The sequence below is a fragment of the Camellia sinensis genome, chromosome 4 (genome assembly GCF_055761805.1).
Source record: "Camellia sinensis isolate YWXY chromosome 4, ASM5576180v1, whole genome shotgun sequence".
Taxonomy (NCBI): domain Eukaryota; kingdom Viridiplantae; phylum Streptophyta; class Magnoliopsida; order Ericales; family Theaceae; genus Camellia; species Camellia sinensis.
The window spans coordinates 62,243,572-62,266,211 of NC_138964.1; the positions used below are offsets into that span (position 1 = coordinate 62,243,572).

Here is a 22,640-nt window from a genome sequence, read left to right on the forward strand (position 1 = left end):
GTAAAAATTGATGTATTATTGATTGATATATTGATATATTACAATGATTCCTATATATAGAAGAGAGGATGTGGGAAGAGAATAGGTGAGTGTGTAGTAGGTATGGAGTAGGTGAGGAGTAGGTGGAGAGTAGGTGAAGTAGGTGAGTGTGTAGTAGGTGGTAGTGGTAGGTGTGTAGTAGGTGAATTTTAACAGCCCCCCGCAAACTCAAGGGGGATAGGAACTAACCAACTTGAGTTTGGAGAGAGTAACAAAACAAGAAAATACATAAAAATAAAAGAGGATAGGAGACACTGTATGGTCGTGTCAGACCATTGGTGAAGACACTGGATGGTGGTGTCATAACGTTGTAGAGGACACTGTATGGTGGTGTCATAACGGTGTAGAGGACACTGGATGGCGGTGTCAGACCGATGTAGAAGACAGTTTATGGGGTCATGTCGAACCGTTGTAGCAGACAATGTTGTGACAGTGGTTGTGACAGTTTACAGAGTCTTGCTGGACCCTTGTAGAAACTAACCGGAATCAATGTCGGGACAGTTTACAGAGTCTTGTCGAACCCATGAAGGAGCTAACCGGAATCAATGTCGGGACAGTTTACAGAGTCTTGTCGAACCCCTAAAAAGTCGCACCCTCAAAAGGTGTGCCCAATCTATCAAAAGGCGTGCCATCAAAAGGCGTGCCCAATCCATAAAAAGGCGTGCCATCAAAAGGCGTGCCCAATCCATAAAAAGGCGTGCCATCAAAAGGCGTGCCAATGTGTCGTCGAGCGCCGAGCGGCGCATGATGCGCTTGTCTGCCTGTTCTTCATGGTCTTTATAAACCGAAGCGGAGGCTGAGGCTGAGGCAGAAAACCTGCTAAAAAACTCTGAAAAAATTCTTCGTTGTCTGAGACAAAAAAACCTGCGAAAATCCTTTGAAAAACCCTTTGTGTTCTGAGAGAGATACTCTGTAACACTCTGTTGCCAATCCTTCTCTGAAAGTACCAGTCGAAAATCGCTGCTTCGCTGAAACACACAGCAACCCAAAAACATGGCCTCTTCTTCCCGTCCAGCTACCCAGAACATGGCCTCCTCTTCCCGTGGTCTGCTCACGCTCTTTCCAGACCTGAACGAGTCCACAAAAGAAATAACTGGTGCGGTGGCCAGTGAACCTCAACCAAACACCTCTGGTTTTGCTCCGTTGAACTTTCCGATGCGGTCTGTGGAGCAAAAAATGGCGGTGCAAACTGATATTGAGGCCAATCAGTATACTTTGAAGTCATGTGTGGAAACCATGACTGCGGTCACAAACTTATCGCACCGGCTGCAGAGTAGGACAAATGAGGTGCAACAGTTAAACGCCCAACTGGCTCTGCTCCAACGCATGTATAAGGATGTGCGAGCAGAGATAAGTGTGCTAAAGGCGGAAAATAAGGAGCTGAAGCGGAAGGCCACCGTGATGTTCCAATTTAGAAGGCCGCCATATGCTGGAGTGGAGGAGCAGGGGGTAGTGATCGTGCCCAGTGGAGTGGGAAACAAGGAGGCAACACCGTCAAGGGCCGCCCAGGACGGAGGCAAGAAGAAAAGACCGGCGGAATAGGCGAAGAAGTGAGGTCGGTTGGTGGCCGGCTGCAGAAAAGAAAAACAAAGTTGTTGCTGTTGTTGTTGTTTTTTTTTTGTTGTTTTTGTTTGTGTAAAAGTGGGATCGGGGTGGATCCCTGACATGAATAAAATGAGTTTGGCGTGCAGTTCGTCTTCTGCCATTTTTTTTTTTTTTTAAGAGAAATAAAAAAAGAAAGAAATAATAAGAATATATGGGAAATCAAAACGAGAGAGTGAGGGAAAAAGGAGATTGGTTCACGTGGGTATGTGAAAGAGATTAAAAGTGGTTTTGAAATCAAACAGAGGAGATTGGGAAATAAAGAAAGTGGTTCACGTGATTTTTTGTTTTGAAAAGAAAAAGGGAAGATAAAATAAAATAAATAAAGGTAAAGTGGGGTGCAAAAGGTAAAGGAAAGGTGTTGCGGGTGGTGGTGGAATGTTCAAAAAGAAAAGATAAAAAATAAAAAAAAACGATTTAAAAAACCAGTGTGTGAATCTGTGAGTTAAGATTATATATTATAAAACCAGTGTGTGAATCTGTGAGTGAAGATTATATATTATAATAGAGTATAATGGCAACAGCTTTATCAAAAGGCCACCATCATGGCTATTCAAAGCACGTGATCGCAGAACACCCCAAAGAGAGAGAGATTAGAGGGAGAGAGAGAGAGAGAGAGACAGTGGGTGTGTGTGTTTTTTTTTTTTTTTTTTGTACGGTTGTTTTGTTTTTTTTTTTTATTTCTTTGTTGTTGGTTTTACACATCAATATATATAACTATATGTATCAGAAGTGACTCACTACAAAGTATGAGCCCTCAAAACAGGTTCACTGGGAACAGGGAGGAGAGCGATGGCAGCGGCGGTGGAGGTAGGGAGGTCGTCTTCACCATGGCTTGGAGGGTCGACCCGGAGCTTTTAGGGGCCCTAGGCAAGCTTCGGTGAGTATGGTGATGGAAGAGGACGGAAGTGATGGTGCTGGTAGACAACGGCGGCTGATGGGCTGGCGGAGAGTGAGTGGCGCTGAGCTTGAGGGTTAGAGTTTCTGTGAGGACAGTGGAGAAGAGAAAAGAGCTAGTGTATGCATAGCAGGTTGAAGAAGGGAAATTTCAAGGTATGTGTAGAAAATTCGAGCGGACTAGGTTGAGGTCCGGCGGACGGCTAAGGTGAGGTTGCCGCCCGCCGGTGAAGTGAAAATATTTGGTTCTAAACCTGCTCTGATACCATGTAAAAATTGATGTATTATTGATTGATATATTGATATATTACAATGATTCCTATATATAGAAGAGAGGATGTGGGAAGAGAATAGGTGAGTGTGTAGTAGGTATGGAGTAGGTGAGGAGTAGGTGGAGAGTAGGTGAAGTAGGTGAGTGTGTAGTAGGTGGTAGTGGTAGGTGTGTAGTAGGTGAATTTTAACAGGGTTGCTCATCGTTTTTAACCAAACTTGGTTTAAAAACATGCTCTCTAACAAGCTTTTCATGACTTCGCTCTCCACAAATGGATGTATGAACCCCCCGAGTTATATATGGAACCCCATTCTTAGTCATGTTTGACTCAAGAACATGCTCTTTTGTTATATTAATTTCATAATTTGGCTCTTTAAAAACGGGCTCTTGAACTCCCCGAGCCATTGATGAAGTTATTTTTTCACTAATTAATAGTCAGAAAAAACTTGAAAACATTTTGTAAAACTCCACAAAATTCAATCATTAAGGACTTGACAAGAAGGGTTGATAACTCATGTCTCCATTGGCAAATTTCCATGTCAAGTTGATGAATTACTCCAATTAAATGGTGTATTTTTTCTTCAACCCAATAATACGATAATGAAGTAACTTGAAAATTTTCTTCATCAAGAAAATAGATCTCTTCTTGAAGATCCAAAATTTTTCTTTCACGCCAATATATTTCATATTGATAAATTTGAATGAAAAATCCAATTCATTTGTTATTTCTTCTTCTATGGCTTTTTCAAGGTGCTCATTTTCTCTTTATCGTCTTCATCTAGCCATTATAATGATAGTCCCACTAGGCGTGTCAAAAATATATGTTGGCTTTTTTTGACTTTCGAAGGTTAAAAACGTAATTAGAGAGTCCTAGTAAGGATCAATAAGTCCTTACAAAGATAGTAAATGCCAACCAATTAATCAGACGATTGTTTTGAAGTTCTTTTTAGCCTCAATGAAGAGGACTTTTACTAATAGCTTGTTTTAGGAGAAAATTCAGAAGACTAATCACAAAAGTAAAAGAAAGAGGGAGAAATAGTGTTAGAAATCAAATTTCATTAAGTAAACAAGAGTTTACAATTGTACCTTCGCACTTTTACAGCTTTGAAGGGGGTTACAACAACAGACAAACTTAGAGTTATTCCTAGGAATTTGAAATGCAGTGCAGGAAACGACTGGGAAATAAAGGACTGGAAAGAAAAATGTAAAGTAAATAAACTGGTTTCTGGATCTGGTTTTGAATCCTATAAATGTGTCCATCAATGGCTATTTATAGGAAAAAAAACTTCCAACAATAACTACCTAATAACCACCTAAAACTATCTACTCTTTCACCTTCATTCCCACAATGTCACATATCCCTCCATGTCTTCTGCCAAGTCACTTTGTCCATCGTATTCTTCACATGTGCTTTAACTTCTTCCATCTTGTCTTTCATGTTCCACCATGCAAGACTACTAACTTTGTAACGTCTCTTAACTCCTGATTGATCAAGAAAGTGCCACATGTCCTTGAATAATAATATTATTACTATTTATGGTGTCAACAATAGTATACTTCAAATATTTATACACACATGGTACATTGTAACTAAATATACAATATTGCCTCATAATTATAAAAAATAAAAAATGAAAAACAAAAAACCCCAAATAGTAGGGAGCATTCTTCGTCTATATTGCATTAACATCACCAAGCAAGCTCTTAGCCGTGAAGTAGCATCTAAATAAATAACGACAAGATAATTATTACACTGTAACAAATTTTGGGGACTCAACAATTAGATGCCATGTGCATGTATTAAATTTTCATATAACATAAATTGGGGACACATCGAAAAAATAATGACAATAGTGGAGTCCACTCAATGTATGTATGAAAATTTTCTATTTACTCTATAATTAATTTGTTGACAATAGTGCAGGAGTAGAAGAGAAGTATTGTTTACTACTACTGAACTATTGTCAACTTTTTTAATTAGTCCATAAATTATCGATTGAGTCTGTTTAAGTATTTAAAGTAAATTTTAGTCTATACTTTTAATGATTATATGTGTAAATAAATTTTTGTGGCTACTAACAAATAAAATATTTGTTTGTACTCATTTATTTATCCATAAACATTTTATGAAAAATATATGTGAAAAGGCTCCATTTTCGGATTTACCTAAGGCCTCATAAATCTCAGGGTTAGCCTTGCCTCTGCTACTGTTTTTAATCTCCAAAATCTCTCTACTATGATAGACACCAACATGCGTTGTGTAGTAAACAAAAATGAAAAAGTACAAAAATTAAAAACATGCTTCAGATGAAGAAAATCATTATCATCTTTTAGTTGAAATTCTCTACATAGTACAATTATAGATCTCCAACATTCAACATCTTGAAACAAAAAATTTATTTTCTACGAACACATCTAACAATTTATAAGGTACACACTCTCATATACCAGATATGCTTGTCTTGGAGGCTCCCTTGCTCATATTCATCATTTCAAACATCTGCTCCAAACATGCATATAAATGAATCAATTTCCCCCACTTCAAAAAACTAATTAATTAATGAAATCATCAAATCTTCCGTCCCATCCAATTTGACATTAGTTTTATTGATTTCTAGAACAACAACAACAACAATAACAATAATAATTCTCTGTCTATCTGGATATTGTTTTGGTTTACTTTCTGGTTTGATTTAGGATTAAATTAGATGAAAAGAAAATAGAGAAGAGGCAACAATGAACCAGAGGTATAATAGAAAAGGAGAAAAGAGAGGGATGAAGAAGAGGACTTGGCAAAAGAAAGGAAGTGCTAGAGAGGGATGAAGAAAGATAGGATAGAGTAGGCGAGTTGTTGATGGCTAGAATTGATCGACGGTGCTATGGCCGGAGGTGGAGGATACCAATTAAAGGACGAAGTGAAATATGTTGGTAGACAGAGGGTTTACACTAAGAAGATTTTATTTATTTTTTATAATGGACACGTGGCAACACAATAACAATGGCACATATCACTACAAGAAATTACAAATTTCCCGACCACTTTTGCTGACTAAAAAAAATTTGGTCGCAAAAAATGACATTTGGTGACCAAAAAAAATTTTGTCGCTAAAAGTTGATACTATTACCGACTAAAGTAATTTTGTTGCAAAAAACCAAATGAAAATATTAGTCGCCAAAAATATAGGCGGGAGGTGAAAATCTGGACAGGAACAGTAAAAACTTTTAGCGACAAACAATTTAGTTGCAGATATCAAAATAACGTCGTTTTGCTATCTAAATACACTGAGGGACCATGGCCGACCAACACTGTTGTAGGGGATAACTAAACTAATTCAAACCTATATTGAAAAAAAGGGCGCCTCGCAATCGAATTCGATCACACCTCAGTCGCGCCAATCACCTCGCCTCACCATCAACGGTAACGTTATCGTCTGCCGTTCTCCCCTCTCCACCGTCAGCGCCGCCGTCCGTTTTCACCATTTCTGATTCGTCTTCACCTGACACCGTCGTCTAGGTATTTTTTTTTTCAACCTTCTGTCTCTCTCTGATTCGTCTTCTGTTTATATCTCTTTGATTCGTCTTCTCCATTTCTGATTCCTCTTTCTCATACTCTTCTTGTTCTACAATATCTCACCCACCAGGGCCCTCACCATCGCGATTTTTCGGAGCATCTTCAATTCTCCCTAAAAACAATTTGAGGTATAAATCCTCTCTCTCACTCTCACTCACTCAATCTCTGTCTGTCTCTCCTTCTCACTTTCAATGTTTCTGTTGATGTTTGCTGCTGGGATATGTCGATAATAGGATTTCAATCTGTTATTTGTGAAGTCCCCCAATCTGTGATGTTCCCTTGGATTGTTTTATTTCTTCTCTTTCTTTAAGTATCCCCTTTTGTTTGTGAATTACAAGCAGATTTGGGGAAAATTACAAGAAAATTTATGGAAGGATTCACATAATAAAGAACAAGAACCTATAAGTTCATTTATTTATTTTTATTTGAAAATTATTTGACCTGTGATTATTTGGTTCAGATTCATTTTATTTGGAGATATGATAAATTATTGCTGTGGTAGTTTACCAAAAGATCATTATTGTAAATTATCACGATAGTAGTAGGGATTTCAATTGATTTATCATTCCACCAAAATTATTTAGTGGTGGAACTCATTGTTGGGCATCTTGAAATGGAATGTGTTGAATCCCTGATTGCAATTTGATGTATCATTTTATGACTCGATAGATTAAGATAAGAGATCTTTTGGTTTGTAATTGTTTGCCTTTCCAAAATTTGTGACTAGCTGAAATTGCATATTTTTAACCATTGGGTTAGTCTGTTAGGTAGGAGTAGAATGGGAAGTTGTCTACTACTGCCAGTTTGAATTGTTCAAAATGCTTACCAGTTTTGTTTAAGCTTGTTTGGGAAATTATCTACTACAGCCAGTTTGATTTGCATAGAGACTTTTCACCAATGCCCTAAAATTCTCTTCTGTTTCTGAGCCACATACTAGGATTACTTGTTTCCGGGTTTGCGCTCAGTTGCATTTGGATTTGGGGATTTCAAAATCAAAGGATTTAGTGGTAATAATTATTAAAGGACAATGCTAGCTCAAATTTAGATTTTTTTTTTTAGTTTATATTTAAATTTCAATTTTTGAATTTGAGAGCTTGCTTTATCATGATGGATTTGGAATAACAATGTAAAAATAGTAATTTGAAATCTTCATGCCAAGGATACCCTTTAGTTTCTCAACGTAACTATAATAGCCAACTCTCCTTCTGTAAAATTTAATCTCAAACCCCTTCGTTTGAAATCCGTATATCCAAACGTAGCCTATGTGTGTGTATATATTTATACTAGTGATGGGTGTAAATGCGATGAGTTTGATGAATGAAGAAGATAAGTTGAATTTGAAAACTGTTAGTAGTTATTCGCAGTCGACGGCATTCTTGAAAAAAAAAAAGTGACAAAGCTTCAAAGCTATTATGAGCTGTGTGCTTTATATAAAACAATATATATATATATGATGTGTTTTTCAATGTTGTTGCTGATTCCTTTCTCGTTTGTTGATTCCTTTCTTGTTTGAGTCCTCTATTTGGTACTATTTCTCATCAAACATGAGTTTAAAAGAGAAATAGCCAAGATAAATGAGAAGAGGAAGTCCAAGATAAAAAGAAAAAAAACAAACTACCCAACAAGCTGCTGCTGCTTGTGCCGGTGCCAGTGCCAGTGCCAATGCTTTTTGGTTATTGTTTTCGCTGTATCTAATACTTGTACTCAATACTTGTATCTAAATTCATGTAACAAAGAGGTTAAAGCATGTCTAAATAGCCAAGTGCATATTTTGTGGACACTTTGGCTACAAATTGAAGTTATGAATGAAGGTGTAAATAGAGCTGGTGGTGGAGAAAAATGTGATTTGGCTTGAGCTTCCAATCTGTGCCTGTCACTTGAGTGTGAGTTGGGGTCCATGGGGGACTTGGAGGGGAATGTAATATCATTAGACTGACATGAACTTCAGGACATGAAGCTTTAAAAAGTTCAATCAAAGCCACCTAGTTATTTCAATCATATATTATATGCTATGTTTTACTGACTGTAAAATTCACTAATCATTGAAAACAGGGCATTTCCTAGTGAGGCCTGACCTGGGCTATACCTTTCTCTCTTGTACTAGTTTTATATAGACTCGCGTACTAGTGTTTGGTTTGAGTTTGTGTCTAAGGCCTTGTTTGGGAACAGGCTTTTTTAGTATCCTTTTGGGTTTTTGGCTAAAATATGATTTAAAAAATACTAGTATGTTTGGGATGACTTTTTGGCTTTTTACGAAAAGATGTGCAAAAAGTAGAGAGAAAGGAATCTTTGACTTTTTTGTATAGGTTGTTGGCTTTTTGGCTTTTTTAGTAACTTTTTGACTTTTTGGCTAAACTGGTCGCTTCCCAAACAAGGCCTAAGTGTCTGATTAGTCTAATTCCATGTTCAAGGACTTGGTCATTTTGTGTATAGAAATTAGTGTATTTTTTGGGGAAATTTGTGTTTGTTGTGAGTTATGATTGATGGGTTTTATTTTTTTTGTTTTGATTTGATGTTGTTAAGTGCAGTAATTTGATGATTCAAAAGCTTGGTTTAATTGTTTGGGAACAAATTTTTGTGTGTTCTTGAGGTGTGATACAGGGGAGCTGTTTTTCTTAGAATTTGATTATGTTGAAGAAGAAAAATTGTTCATTTAAGGGTTAGAATTAGGTTTTTGGGGATTATGTTTTTGTGTTCTTTGGGGTAAGACTAATGGGTATTGCTTTTCTTTTCTGGGACCTAGTTCTCCTAAATAGGTGAAATATGCAGTGCAATCTGACTGAAAAGCTCATTCAAAGACATGTGGTACTAGAGAATACATATGCGACTGTGGTACTCTCTTCTCAAGGTAATCACCTATTCATTCTTTTCATTTCCCTGATATCATATGCACAATGGACCATCCATTATCATATATATATGCCCATTCATGATTTACAAAGGAATCATGGGAAAAATTGGTTTTGGTTTTGGTTTTGAGAGAGCAATCTTTTTAAGAGCCTGCCTATGAATCATCTCCTTCCTCCTCCTCAATCCTTTAGGGACTTCTATATCTCTGTGAGAAAAGACCATGGAAAAATCTTTTTCTTTTACTTGATTATTCTACTCCCTTCCCTTGCAATTCTCTCTCTTTGAGGGAACTACATAGCAATGCTTGAGCAATATTGTATAATGGCATGGTATAAGAATAGGGTAATAATAAAATCTATGTAAAATAATTTGAAAAACTGGTACTCATTCATTTCAAACCAATACATCTTTATTTGTTATTTTAAAATGTTACTACCATTTGCCAATCATTTTTATTTTCTAGTATATGGTAAGAGGAAAAGGAAAAAGGAGGGGGGAAAAAAAAGAAAAAGAAAAAGAAAAAAAAAATTGTAATTCAAATCTCCTCCTTCAAAACACCACCAGTCATCTTTTGCTATTCACGTGCAGTGGATACAATGTGAGGAAGGAAGGATATGTTGTTACTTGGTTTGTTTGTTCTCATGTGAGTTGTATATCCTTACTGGTTTTGTTCTCTTATATTTTGGCTACATGTACTCGGTGCTGTGCCCTTGCAGGCTCTCCTTTCATGAAATTGTTAGTATTATGGGACCATCTTTTAGGCCATGAGTGATTTGTATCAGCACTACATGTACTGGTTTTGTTCTTGTGAGTCTTGTAGTCAGGAGTTTGTTAAATTTAGGCAAAAAGAAGAATTGATAATATGAAGGCTAAGAGCCCCATCTTTTAGGCCATGAATGATTTGTATCAGCGCTACATGTTAGCTCCACTTCTCAGGGTCTCTTTGGCCAATAGTGCTCTCTCTCTCTCTCACACACACACACACATGCGCACACACACACACACACAGCACAGCAGGGCAAGAGTGGCACTAATGATCTATTTATTTAACCATCTATTGAACAGTTGGATGCAGACTGTTTTAGACAATCATCAGATCTTAGTAGTTCTTTGCCTAGGTGTCTGCTCAGAGACTCTCCAAGGGGTTTGAGCTGTAATTAGGGAAGGGTTAATGAAATTTCTTTTACATCTAACCATTAATGTTCTGAAATGGCGTAGGGAGCCTGCCTTGCGCTGAATGCTGAGAAATGGTCCGAATGCGTCAGAGAAATTTGCACCTTCCATGAGTTGCCCTTTCCCGCAGATGATGAGAGATTTCCAGTTGGCATGGGTAGCAATCCTGTAAGTGAGTGGCTCATGGTCTTCTGCAGATTTTCAAATTTACTGGCATTTCTGTTTTTAATGCGCTAGTTTTTTTTGTCATTCTTTGTATTGGATGCCTAGATTCTAAGCATTTTTGGAGTCCTTCAGCTATTTGAACCAGAAGCATCTGAAACTTTGGTTTTCTAAACTTTCTTTTTTCTTCTCACTGGTTAGCATTTTGGAAAGAACTAGAGACATTTTGGAAAGAACTAGAGACAATTAAAATTGGTTTTCCTGTAGGAAAGATTAAAACGTTAAAAATAAAAAGGACTTTTTTTTCTTTTGGATAAAAGGAGTTGTTTACATGTACTCCATTAAAAATTGAAGCCACTGCTTGAGTAACCTGATACAAAATTAAAACATTATCATTAAAACTAACAACTGTTATCATTCCTGGAAAAATGATCTTTAGCTATCTGATCACTTGTTATATTATTTGTTAACAGGTTTATCTCATTGCTGACCATGTAATTAAACCAGAGTTTTAAAAGGCTTTCTTGAGGCTCGCCTTGAGGCTAAGGTAAAACGCATCAAGTCTTTGATTTTTAGGCATTACTCCCCAAAGGCTTGCGCATCATAGTTTGAGACATGCGCCTTAAGTGCGCTTTGTACGCTTTTTACGCATAAGCATGTGAGGAGTATGCACATGTAGAGGTTGCCTTGGGTGTTTGTTAAACTTGGTCTATTAGATTGTTTAAACTTAAAAAATTAAAAAGAATCCATTTTTGCAACTATATTCTACAGGAAAAATTAAGTAAATGAACAATCAAGAAAAACACAGTTAATGGTCAAGTGAGAAGCTCAATCACTGAAGTTAAGAATATCAATTTCTCTTTCAGTGAAGGAAAACTTCCTTCTATGTAGTGAAATGTTCAAGCGAAAAGTATTTACACCTTTATCTTTAATTTTGTTTTTATTTTTTTAACTATTTTAAAATATTTAATTTATTCACTAAATATTAAAATTTGAAATTTGAAATGCTTACGCCTCGCCGCCCTGAGGCTTACGCCTCGCCTCATGAGAGGTAAAATGCCTCAAGGTACGCATTCGCCTTTAAAAACTTTGAATTAAACTGTATGTTGAAGACGGGCTGGAAGTTTCTCTTCATGCTTTAGGCGCTGAGGTACCATCTTCTTGTTCTTGATTTTTGTCCCTCAGAGCAGTTGTTTTTATCCTTACATCGTATGAACTTTGATTGCATCTTTACAGCTGGAGTTTTACAGTCTGCAAGGTTGACTCCCCTCTGAAAAACCACATTCCTAGTGTTTTAGCTAGTGGAATTCTGTTTATTGAAAATGGGTCATATAAGATTGTACCTTGGGATGGAAAAGGAGTTCCTAATGTTATTGCTAGTTGTAATTTGATCCCAGAAAATAGTTTGGAAGTTGATTTTCCATTTGGTGTATGGAGCAAAAAAAAATTTGAAATGAAAAAAGCGAGGATGTCAATAAATGAATTAATCAGTTCTGGCGACGGCTCAAGGATATGGCCATATATTGTAACAAAAAGATGCAAAGGCAAAACATTTGCTGAGCTGTAATTTGACTAGCCTTACAGTTTCTTGTTTCAATTTAGATACTGGGTGCTTGAAGTACAGCCCTTCTAATATGTTTGGGTGTTGTATGTCCAAATGGTCTTGACTTCGTTGTGTACTCTTTGCAGACGATAAACTCTCTCATGGGAAGATACTCTATATTTAGCTTCTTTTTTGGGCGAGCAACTGTGCAATCTTCATCTCTTGCCTTTTCCATCTTTAAATGCTTCAACATTTGCTGATGCTGAAGAGAAAATGGAATACCCTTGTGTTAATGGTTCAATGGAGGCTGTCACCAATAAACTTAGTATAAATAACTAAAGTAATTTTCAGCATTTTGAATATTATATAAATAACTAAATTAAAAAGTCATCTTGTGGCTTCTCACTCACAGTGCTTTTGTTCACGTTCAACTAGTAGTGTCTTCACATCAAATCAGCATTACATATTTGGCCTTAAATTCGAAGTTTGTGCATGGAAAAGAAAACCAGCCAACTGCATGTCTACAAACCAGGGGAAGGAAAAGGTCATATTGAAATATATTATACCTGTTTCTTTATATGGCTTTCTTTGTACATCCTACAATGAGAATACCCTTAAAGTACCTTTTTCAGCCCGTTGACTTAATTGTCTATCAAAGCTATTGACGAGTACTCAGAAGGCATGTGAACTTGTGTTGAATATTATGAATTGTGCTCATGAGGATATTATCACCAAAGCTATGAATTGTACCATACTGCCATTATGGAGCCACTGGTTGGCCCGGGCACGAACTCTGGCTTTTTGAGGATCTTGTAACTGTTGTTCCAACCCACATGCATGAAAAACATGGGAAGGCAACCAACCAAGTCAAGCTTGGCAGCCACCAACCATAGCAAAGGTCAAGAATGGAGGCTACCCAAGTCAAGAATGAAGGCTCTCCCACCTACTCCTTTTGTGTATAAATAGAGACGGGAGGGAGAGGATGAGAGATATCAGAAATTGGAGAGTAAGAGCTGTGAGTTGAGTGAGTTTCATCTCCTCCTCTGTATTTTGTATTTTGCTCCATTTTAGTGAAAATTCTCATTTCTGTCCGTGGATGTAGGCATTGGGCCGAACCACGTAAATATTGTGTTCTCTGTGTGTGTGTGATATTTTTCTGGGTGTGTGTTTGATCCTAACAAAGTGGTATCAGAGCCAAGTTGTACGTTTTTCGGAAAAACAGAGTATTGTTTCGAAACTGCCCAGAAATCGTACTGCTCGAAATCCGATTTTGAGCATACCAGGAGCAAGGACTCGACGAGAGGAGTCCAGAAATATAAAACAGGCACCCGGCGCGTGATCCCAATCTCAGACACGCGCTCCACGCGCGGTTCAAGGAGGAAGACGACTGAGGAACCAGCGCGTGCCTTACACGCGCCATCAGCACGCGCGCCCCAAGCCGAGCCGGAGCCGAGTTGACCAAGCCGCTGACCAAGCCGCTGACTGAGCCGCTGACGTCAGCAGAACCGGAGGAATAATCTGGTGCTTTGCAGGCGCACCAGATTCTGCCGATCTGAACCATTCAATCTGTTTTGGCTTGATCTAAGCCATTTGAGATCCGATTTGGGTGATCCAATAGTGGTTTCCAACTATTTGGAGTATTCCGGACACATCCGTACGGTCAGAATTTACAAATAAGTTTTGAAAAATTTGAAGTTTTTATTTTGGCAATCCGAAGTGCTTTTCCGGCTAATTTGACCAGTCCGGACTCCACAGCAAAACTTGTTTTTCAGCCAACGATCATTATTGTGTGATGGAGGAATCAACGTCGACTTCAGGTTCTATGATAAAGTTAAATGCTTCCAATTATGCCATTTGGAAGCCTAGAATGGAAGATGTCTTGTATTGCCGAGATTTGTTTGACCCCATTGAGCTTAATGGAGTTAAACCACCAACGGAAAAAGACGAAGACTGGAAGCGGAAGAACTGAAAGACCATTGGCCAGATCAGACAATGGATTGATCACAGTGTCTTCCACCATGTCGCCCAGGAGACTGATGCCTATGCTCTCTGGATAAAGTTAGAAGGCATGTACCAGTCGAAGACTGCTCGGAACAAAGCCCTCCTGATGAGGAGACTTGTGAATTTGAAGTTGAAAGGCAGTATCTCTGTTGCTGAACATACCAGTGAGTTTCAAAATTTGGTGAACCAACTAACAACTGTCAAAATGGAGTTAGATGATGAGATGCAGGCCCTATTGCTGCTCAGTTCTTTGCCAGATAGTTGGGAGACATTGGTGGTGTCTCTCAGCAACTCTGCCCCAGAAGGGAAACTGACCATGAGCATGGTTACAGATGCCTTATTTAGTGAAGAGGCAAGAAAGAAAGAAATGGGTGGAGATCAATCCCATGCCCTCGTCACAGAAAATAAAAGCAGAGGCAGGGGCAGGGGAAGAAGCAAAAGTAGAGGACGCAGCAGAGGAAGATCTCAAGACAGAGGGAAATTCAAAGAAGGAATGAGCCGGCCAAGGTTCAAATGTTACCATTGTGGCCAGGAGGGTCACATAAAGAAGTATTGCTATGCCTTGAAGGGAGAACAACAACAAGGCAATAGACAGCCAAAGACCGAAGATGGGACCACTGCAGTTTCTGTCTCAGAGGATAGTGCATTATTCTCTGTTGAAGAAGAAGAATGCCTCCATATGTCAGACAACGACACCGAGTGGGTGGTAGATACAGCAGCTTCCTACCACGCTACATCCCAGAAAGAGTTCTTCAGTACGTACCAAGCTGGAGATTTTGGTACAGTGAAAATGGGTAACTCCAGTTTTTCAAAAATTGTGGGAATTGGTGATGTTCATATCCAAACCAAAGTTGGGTGCACGATGGTGTTGAAAGATGTCAGGCATGTTCCTGATTTACGCCTGAATCTTATTTCAGGGATAGCCTTAGATCGACAAGGCTATGAGAACTACTTTGGCAAAGGCATATGGAAGTTGAAAAAGGGATCTCTCGTGGTAGCCAAAGGACAGGCAATTGGCACACTATACAAGACTCATGTGGAGGTGAATTCAAATAGTCTCAACGCAGCAGAAGATGAGACGTCACCAAATTTGTGGCACAAAAGGCTGGGTCACATGAGTGAGAAAGGGTTACAGATTTTGGCAAAGAAGTCACTTATTCCCTTTGCCAAAGATGCAAAATTAAATCCTTGTGACAACTGCTTGTTTGGGAAGCATCATAGAGTAGCTTTCCATTCATCATCCAGAAGACAATCAGAGTTGTTGAGCAGAGTATACTCTGATGTTTGCGGTCCCATTGAAGTGGAATCTTTGGGTGGTAGAAAATACTTTCTGACATTCATTGATGATGCATCACGGAAGGTATGGGTTTATGTCTTAAAGACCAAAGCTGAGGTGTTCCAGCATTTTCAGACATTCCATGCTATGGTGGAAAGGGAGACTGAAAAGAAGCTGAAATGTCTCCGAACAGACAATGGAGGCGAGTACACGTCAAAGGAATTTAAAGCCTACTGTGCTACTCACGGCATCCGGCATGAGAAGACTGTTCCTGGAACCCCACAACACAATGGTATAGCCGAGAGAATGAACCGAACCATTGTGGAGAAGGTCAGATGTATGCTCAAAATGGCAAAGCTACCAAAGCCATTTTGGGGAGAAGCTGTTCGTGTTGCTTGCTATTTGATCAACAGATCGCCATCAGTTCCACTGAATTTTCAGATTCCAGAAGAAGTATGGTCTGGAAGGGAGATTTTTTACTCTCACTTGAGAGTGTTTGGGTGCAAAGCATTTGCACATGTATCCAAGGAGCACAGACAGAAGCTGGATGACAAAGCCACTCCATGCATCTTTATTGGCTATGGAGATGAAGAATTTGGATACAGATTGTGGGATCCGAAACACAAAAAGGTCATTCGAAGCCGAGATGTGGTGTTTCAAGAAGGCCAGACCTTTGAAGACTTTGGGCAACCAGCCAAACCCAAAGTTGATGATGTTTCAGAAATTATTCCAAACCCTGCACCATCACAGCATGCCACTGATGAAGAAGAGTTACCGCAGCATGCAGTCAATAATGTACAGTTGCAGGATGGATTTCTAGAAGAAGAAGATCCAGAAGCAGAGGGTGTTGAGCAGGGGGAGCCACAACCCCCTCTACCAGAGACTGTTGGTCCACAGTTACGAAGATCAACAAGAGAATTTAAGCCGTCAACCAAATACCCTGCTTCTGAGTATATTTTGCTTACCGATGAGGGGGAGCCAGAAAGTTTTCAAGAAGCTCAAAATCATAAGGAGAAGAGTAGCTGGCAGCAATCTATGCAAGAAGAGATGCAATCCTTGCAGAAGAATCAGACTTATGATTTGGTGAAACTTCCCCAGGGTCGAAAAGCATTGCAGAACAAATGGGTGTTCAAGTTGAAGAAAGATGGCAGCGGAAAGCTAGTCAAGTATAAGGCTCGATTGGTTGTCAAAGGTTTTGGGCAGAAGAAAGGTATTGATTTTGATGAAATCTTCTCGCCAGTTGTGAAAATGACATCCATTCGAGTAGTTTTGGGACTAGCAGCTAGTTTGAATTTGGAACTTGAACAAATGGATGTGAAGACAGCATTTCTCCATGGTGATCTGAAGGAAGAAATTTACATGGAGCAGCCAGAAGGTTTTGAAGTCAAAGGGAAAGAAAACTTAGTCTGCAGATTGAAGAAGAGTCTCTACGGCCTCAAACAAGCGCCGAGACAGTGGTACAAGAAGTTTGACTCATTCATGGTAGGTCATGAGTACAAGAGAACTGTTGCAGACCAGTGTGTTTATGTCAGGACATTTCCCGGTGGAAACTTTATCATACTTCTGCTCTATGTTGATGACATGTTGATCGTTGGACAAGATGCCACAACAATCAGATCACTGAAGAAGGAGTTATTACAGTCCTTTGACATGAAGGACCTAGGCCCTGCACAGCAAATTTTGGGCATGAATATTGTGCGTGACAGGAAAGCCAAGAAGTTGTGGCTGTCACAGGAGAAGTACGTTGAACGAGTAATTGAGAAGTTCAACATGAAAGATGCCAAGCCAGTCAGTACTCCGCTGGCTAATCATTTCAAGCTGAGCAAGAATTCTTGTCCCTCCTCTACGAAGGAAAGACAAGAGATGGAGGCGATTCCCTACTCATCCGCTGTAGGGAGTTTGATGTATGCAATGGTGTCCACCCGACCAGATATTGCTCATGCGGTTGGAGTTGTAAGCAGATTCCTTTCCAATCCAGGAAAAGAGCATTGGGAAGCAGTCAAGTGGATTCTGAGGTACCTCAAGGGTACAGCAAAAATGTGTTTGTGCTTTAGAGATGCGAAACCAGTCTTGGAAGGCTATACTGATTCAGATATGGCAGGCGATCTTGATAGTAGGAAATCTACATCAGGATTGCTGTTCACTTTCGCAGGGGGAGCTGTGTCTTGGCAGTCCAAGCTGCAAAAGTGTGTTGCTTTATCCACAACTGAGGCAGAGTATATTGCCGCAGCGGAAGCCAGGAAAGAAATGTTGTGGTTGAAACGGTTTCTCCAAGAATTGGGATTAAAGCAAGAAAAGTTCACGGTACATTGTGATAGTCAGAGTGCCATAGACCTGAGCAAGAATTCAATGTACCATTCTCGCACAAAGCACATTGATGTTCGGTATCATTGGATACGCGAAGTGATGGACAAGCAGTTATTGGAACTGACCAAGATCCACACAGATAAGAATCCAGCTGACATGCTTACAAAGGTGGTCTCGAGAGACAAACTCGAAATTTGCAGAGACATTGCCGGGATGGACTTCAAGTGAGAAGTCAGTCATGCATATGGGTATGGAGGGGGAGAATTGTTGTTCCAACCCACATGCATGAAAAACATGGGAAGGCAACCAACCAAGTCAAGCTTGGCAGCCACCAACCATAGCAAAGGTCAAGAATGGAGGCTACCCAAGTCAAGAATGAAGGCTCTCCCACCTACTCCTTTTGTGTATAAATAGAGACGGGAGGGAGAGGATGAGAGATATCAGAAATTGGAGAGTAAGAGCTGTGAGTTGAGTGAGTTTCATCTCCTCCTCTGTATTTTGTATTTTGCTCCATTTTAGTGAAAATTCTCATTTCTGTCCGTGGATGTAGGCATTGGGCCGAACCACGTAAATATTGTGTTCTCTGTGTGTGTGTGATATTTTTCTGGGTGTGTGTTTGATCCTAACAGTAACTACTTGATCTACCTCTTCAATCCTTGTTTGAAATCGACATTCAAATCTTCCTGTATGCTCCTTGTTTTTTTAAAAGCTTATTTCAGATTTGAGAAACAAATTCGAAGGATAGATTTGTCGAAACAAAGCAAAATCTAGTTCAAATCAGGGTAGTAATATGATAATTAGCATATAACCCAACCATACAAAATGTTCCATTGACTATCTATGAAATGACAAACTTCTCCAAGACTCCAAAAGCAAACAATATGATGAAAAGCTATACAAATTTATTGTGGCCGTGGTAGTTTTCTTCACTAATTCTTCACTTTGATTCTTATGTTTATGAATATATTTTTCTGTACTGCTAGTTATCTGTACTTGATACACTGATGCCTCTTGTATTTTTGTGCACTTATTACGCACATTATCCCATAGTAATTAACTTTATGATATCTTTAATTGAATTGGCATCAGGGTTCTTCACAGTCTGCCATCCTCGGTGAAACTACCGTCAACCTGCTAATTATGCTGATGCATTGAAGCCTTCTATCATTGCACTGCCTCTACATGGATGTAAGTCTGGAACTATTTTACATGTGAGACACTTCTATTAGTTCTTTAAGCTTTTAAACAGATACATTTTTCAATTGTAACCAGTGACCAAGTTGAATGTATTAGTTGAGCAGAAACGTCAAAATTCAAATGAAGAATTTTGAATTTATTATGCTTCTCATTACTTGGATTGGGATTTTTAAAGTTTCTGCTCAACTTAGCAGCCACCTAGAAGTAAATAGAATTTTTTAATTGGATTCTTAACTCTATTTGCTTTTTGGGTTTTTGATTATACTCTATTTGGTTTCTGAGAAAATCTAGTAAAGAGAAGGAAAATTTTGAATTTATTAGGTTTCTCATTATTTGAATTGGGAATGTAAAAAGTTTTACTCAACTTAGCGTAGTAGAAGTAGATAGCATTAGTTAATTGAATTCTTAATTTTGTTGTCTGTTTGGATTATGGGAAAATCGAGGCATTAGTTACTATCCTCTCTCTATGTACTTCTTGGGTTTTTGATTATACTCCGTTTGGTTGTTGAGTAAATATTGTAAAGAGAAATGAAGGAAGAATTTGAACAACAGCATTAGTTAACTAAATTCTTAATTTTGTTGTCTGTTTGGATGATGAGAAAATGGAAGAAGGAATTGCAATTTTAAGATATATTTTGATTTTGAAAACTGAACTTGAGCTTTAAAGCAAAAAGTAGTACCTATGGTCATTCGAGTAGGGGTCATACTTTTTTTAGGTTTTTAGGTAATGACAAAGATAATGTATTAAAGTGCATTTGTCTGTGATTGGATTGAAGTTTGTCAATTTCTTCAATTTTAGTTTTAGTTTTTGTTGGTTTCACATCTATCTCAATTCACTGACAGTATCAGTACATTAGATTGATTTCTATGTTTTCTTTTAGTTCTAGGGTTTTTTTTGGTTTCATTCACAATAGGACCTTGCTATCTGAGGATAAGTCAGAAAATCAGACATAAGAAAAAGAAAAATAAGAGAGAGAGAGAGAGAGAGAGAGAGAGAGAGAGAGAGAGAGAGAATTTTGTATCTTTGTATCTTCATATCTTCTTCACGTTTTGAATTATGTAGTACAAGTACTTGAGTTACAAGAATTCCTGCAACTGTGCTTACTACAACTTTGTGCAATAGAATTTTAGTTTTCTGAAAACCAATTACAAGATAAAACTCAAGATTTTCCTTTTTACCCGTTTCTTTTTTCTTTTATTTTCTTAGGAAGTTGTTGAGCATAATATAGTTGTTCAAATAGTTTTTAATTCCCTATCTAAATTTGAGAAATGAAGAACTCTATTGGCTATTTAGTTGATGGTTGGTGGTTATTGTGGCTGAATGGGCCACTTTGCAGTCTTCACAAAGGGTGCTAGTCGTGGTTCTGAACATTGGCCATTTTGTCGCGAACTGGCTAATGTGTATCTAGTTTTTAACTTGTAACTCCTGTCTAGATTATTCAGAGTGACGTGTAACAAGGCATTGTGGTTTCACTAATAGATAGCTTTTGCTGGAAAATTGAGTATCTTATCTTATCTGTTTCACTAATTGATTTGTGTTTCTTTCTCTTTGCAGCTAGCAAAAGTAGCAAAAGCACAATTTTCACGTGATTACAATGATCACCTTGCTCTTGTCTGGGCTTATGAGGGCTGGAAAGAAGTTAAAAGAGCCGTAGTTGGTTATGAATACTGCTGGAAGAATTTTCTTTCTGTTCAATCAATGAAAACTATTGATGCTCTGCGAAGGGAGTTATACTCTTCACTTAAGGAATATGTTTTAAATTTTAATGCTACATGGATGTGAATTGAATGATTATATAGATTACAAGAGGATTTTTAATTGAAAGAATATGTAGTTTGGAATTACTTGTGGATGAAAACTTATAATAGTTGCGGACTTTAATTAAACAGGTTCAGAATTTGATGATTTATATATTTTGTTGAATGTTCATGATTCAGGTGAATTGTTGGTTTGATTGATTATTATAAATTATAGATTGTATTAAATGGATTGGATAAATTATTATGAATTACAGGTTTATTTTGTTGCATGTTGGCGCAAACATTCCTTTTGGCGACCAAACTTTTTGGTTGTGGAATGTGACAATTATCGACCAAACTAAGAGGTCGTAGAATGTCAAAATTGGTGACCAAAATTTTTGGCCGTGGAATGTCACAATTGGCAACCAAACTTTTTGGTCATGGAACATGACAACAGGTGACTAACATGTTTGGTCGGGAATATGTTACTTTTCGCGATTAAAGTGTTTTATCAATTAAATGGATTAGTCACAGTAATGATATATTTAGCGACTAAAAATTTAGTCGGGAAATCTAATTTTTTCCTGACTAACGAAAGTTTTGGTCGCTAATTACTTTTGCCAACCCTCAATTGGCGACCAAAGTGGCGACCAAAAAAATTGGTCGCGAATAGTTTTTGCCGACTAAAAATTGACTTTTGCTGACCAAATTTTTAGTCGACAAAAATGTAATTTCCTATAGTGTACAGATTTGGTTTCTTCTTCGCTGTGTCTCTTCACGTTTAAGACCAGGTTGCATGTAAGGGAGAGTGTTAGAGAGGTTGATATTCATTGTTGTGCCTATTTCCTAACAACTTGAGCTTTTGGAATTTCAAGTTTTTGTGGCATGTTCGTGACACTTTCTTTCAAGATTTGCTCGTGTTCTACATTTTCTCTACCTCTTTGGGCTTATGTTGATGTTAATTGGGCTGGTGATATTTTTGATCGCAAGCTTATCATTGCCCTCTGTGTTTTTCTTAGTGATTCTCTCATCTATTATTGAGGCTGAGTATCAAGCTATGACACAGACTACTGTTGAACTCATCAGCATTGTTGGCTTTTTGTTGATTTGGGAGTTTCGCCTTTTGCAACTCTTTTTTATTGTGATAACCAAAGTGCCATTCAAATTATGCAAAATTATGGCTACGTTTGGTTTGGTTTTGAGAGAGTAATTTTTAAAAATTGTTTTGAGAGTTTAGAAATTTTTTTAGTTTGTTTGGTTGTATATTTTGAAAGTAGTTTGGAGTTTAGGAGTTTGAAATGATTTGATATTTTGTTATAATTGAATAGATGTGTGTGAGAGAAAAAGTGATTGAGAAGGAGAGATGAGAGATAAAAAGTGATTGATTGATAGATAAGAGAGAGAGAGTGATTTTGAAAATTGTTTTGGAAAATTTACAAACCAAACAAAATTTTTAAATTTTTCCCCCCCCAAAATCACTCTAGAAATCCAAGCCAAACATACCCTATGTGTTCCATAAGCGAAATCAACATATCGAGATTGGCTACCAGTTTTTGCATTAACATCGTCAGTCCGACAATATTTGTCTCCCATTCGTCTATTTTACCTTGTGACTTGTTAATTTCTTTACTAAGACTCACATTTCTTCCCACTTTCAATTTCTTTTTGGCAAACTATCGATGTTCACCAGGCTCACCTCATAAGTTTGAGAGGGGTTGTGAAAGGTATGCTATATTTTTGATATACTTTCTATTGTATTTTAGATTAGAAGTATTCTATTTAGTTGTTTTATTATTTTGATTTTGCATATTTTTAAATACGAGATTCAATAGTAGTGTAATTATTCATACAAAAATAAGACAATTATGTATAATATAATATTATAATATATTTATATGGGTTAATCATTTTTTAGTCCTTAAAGTGAACAGTTTATATTATTTTGATTTCTAATATTTATTTTGTGTCAATTTAGCCTCAAATGTATATGTGGGGACATAATTTTTATCTC

General features: G+C 37.9%; 1 long non-coding RNA gene across 2 annotated transcripts; it reads left to right on the forward strand.

The window, feature by feature from the left end:
- The first annotated feature begins 5,965 nt into the window (after window positions 1-5,965).
- LOC114279478 (uncharacterized) lies at window positions 5,966-20,796 on the forward strand. Of its 2 annotated transcripts, none has more exons than XR_014366631.1 (7): window positions 5,966-6,323; window positions 6,451-6,508; window positions 9,124-9,228; window positions 10,449-10,571; window positions 11,039-12,448; window positions 18,782-18,880; window positions 20,445-20,796. It is a non-coding gene; the product is annotated as an uncharacterized LOC114279478 (long non-coding RNA). The 2 variants fall into 2 exon arrangements; XR_003635314.2 differs by having other exon boundaries at window positions 11,039-11,112.
- The last annotated feature ends 1,844 nt before the right edge of the window (window positions 20,797-22,640 follow it).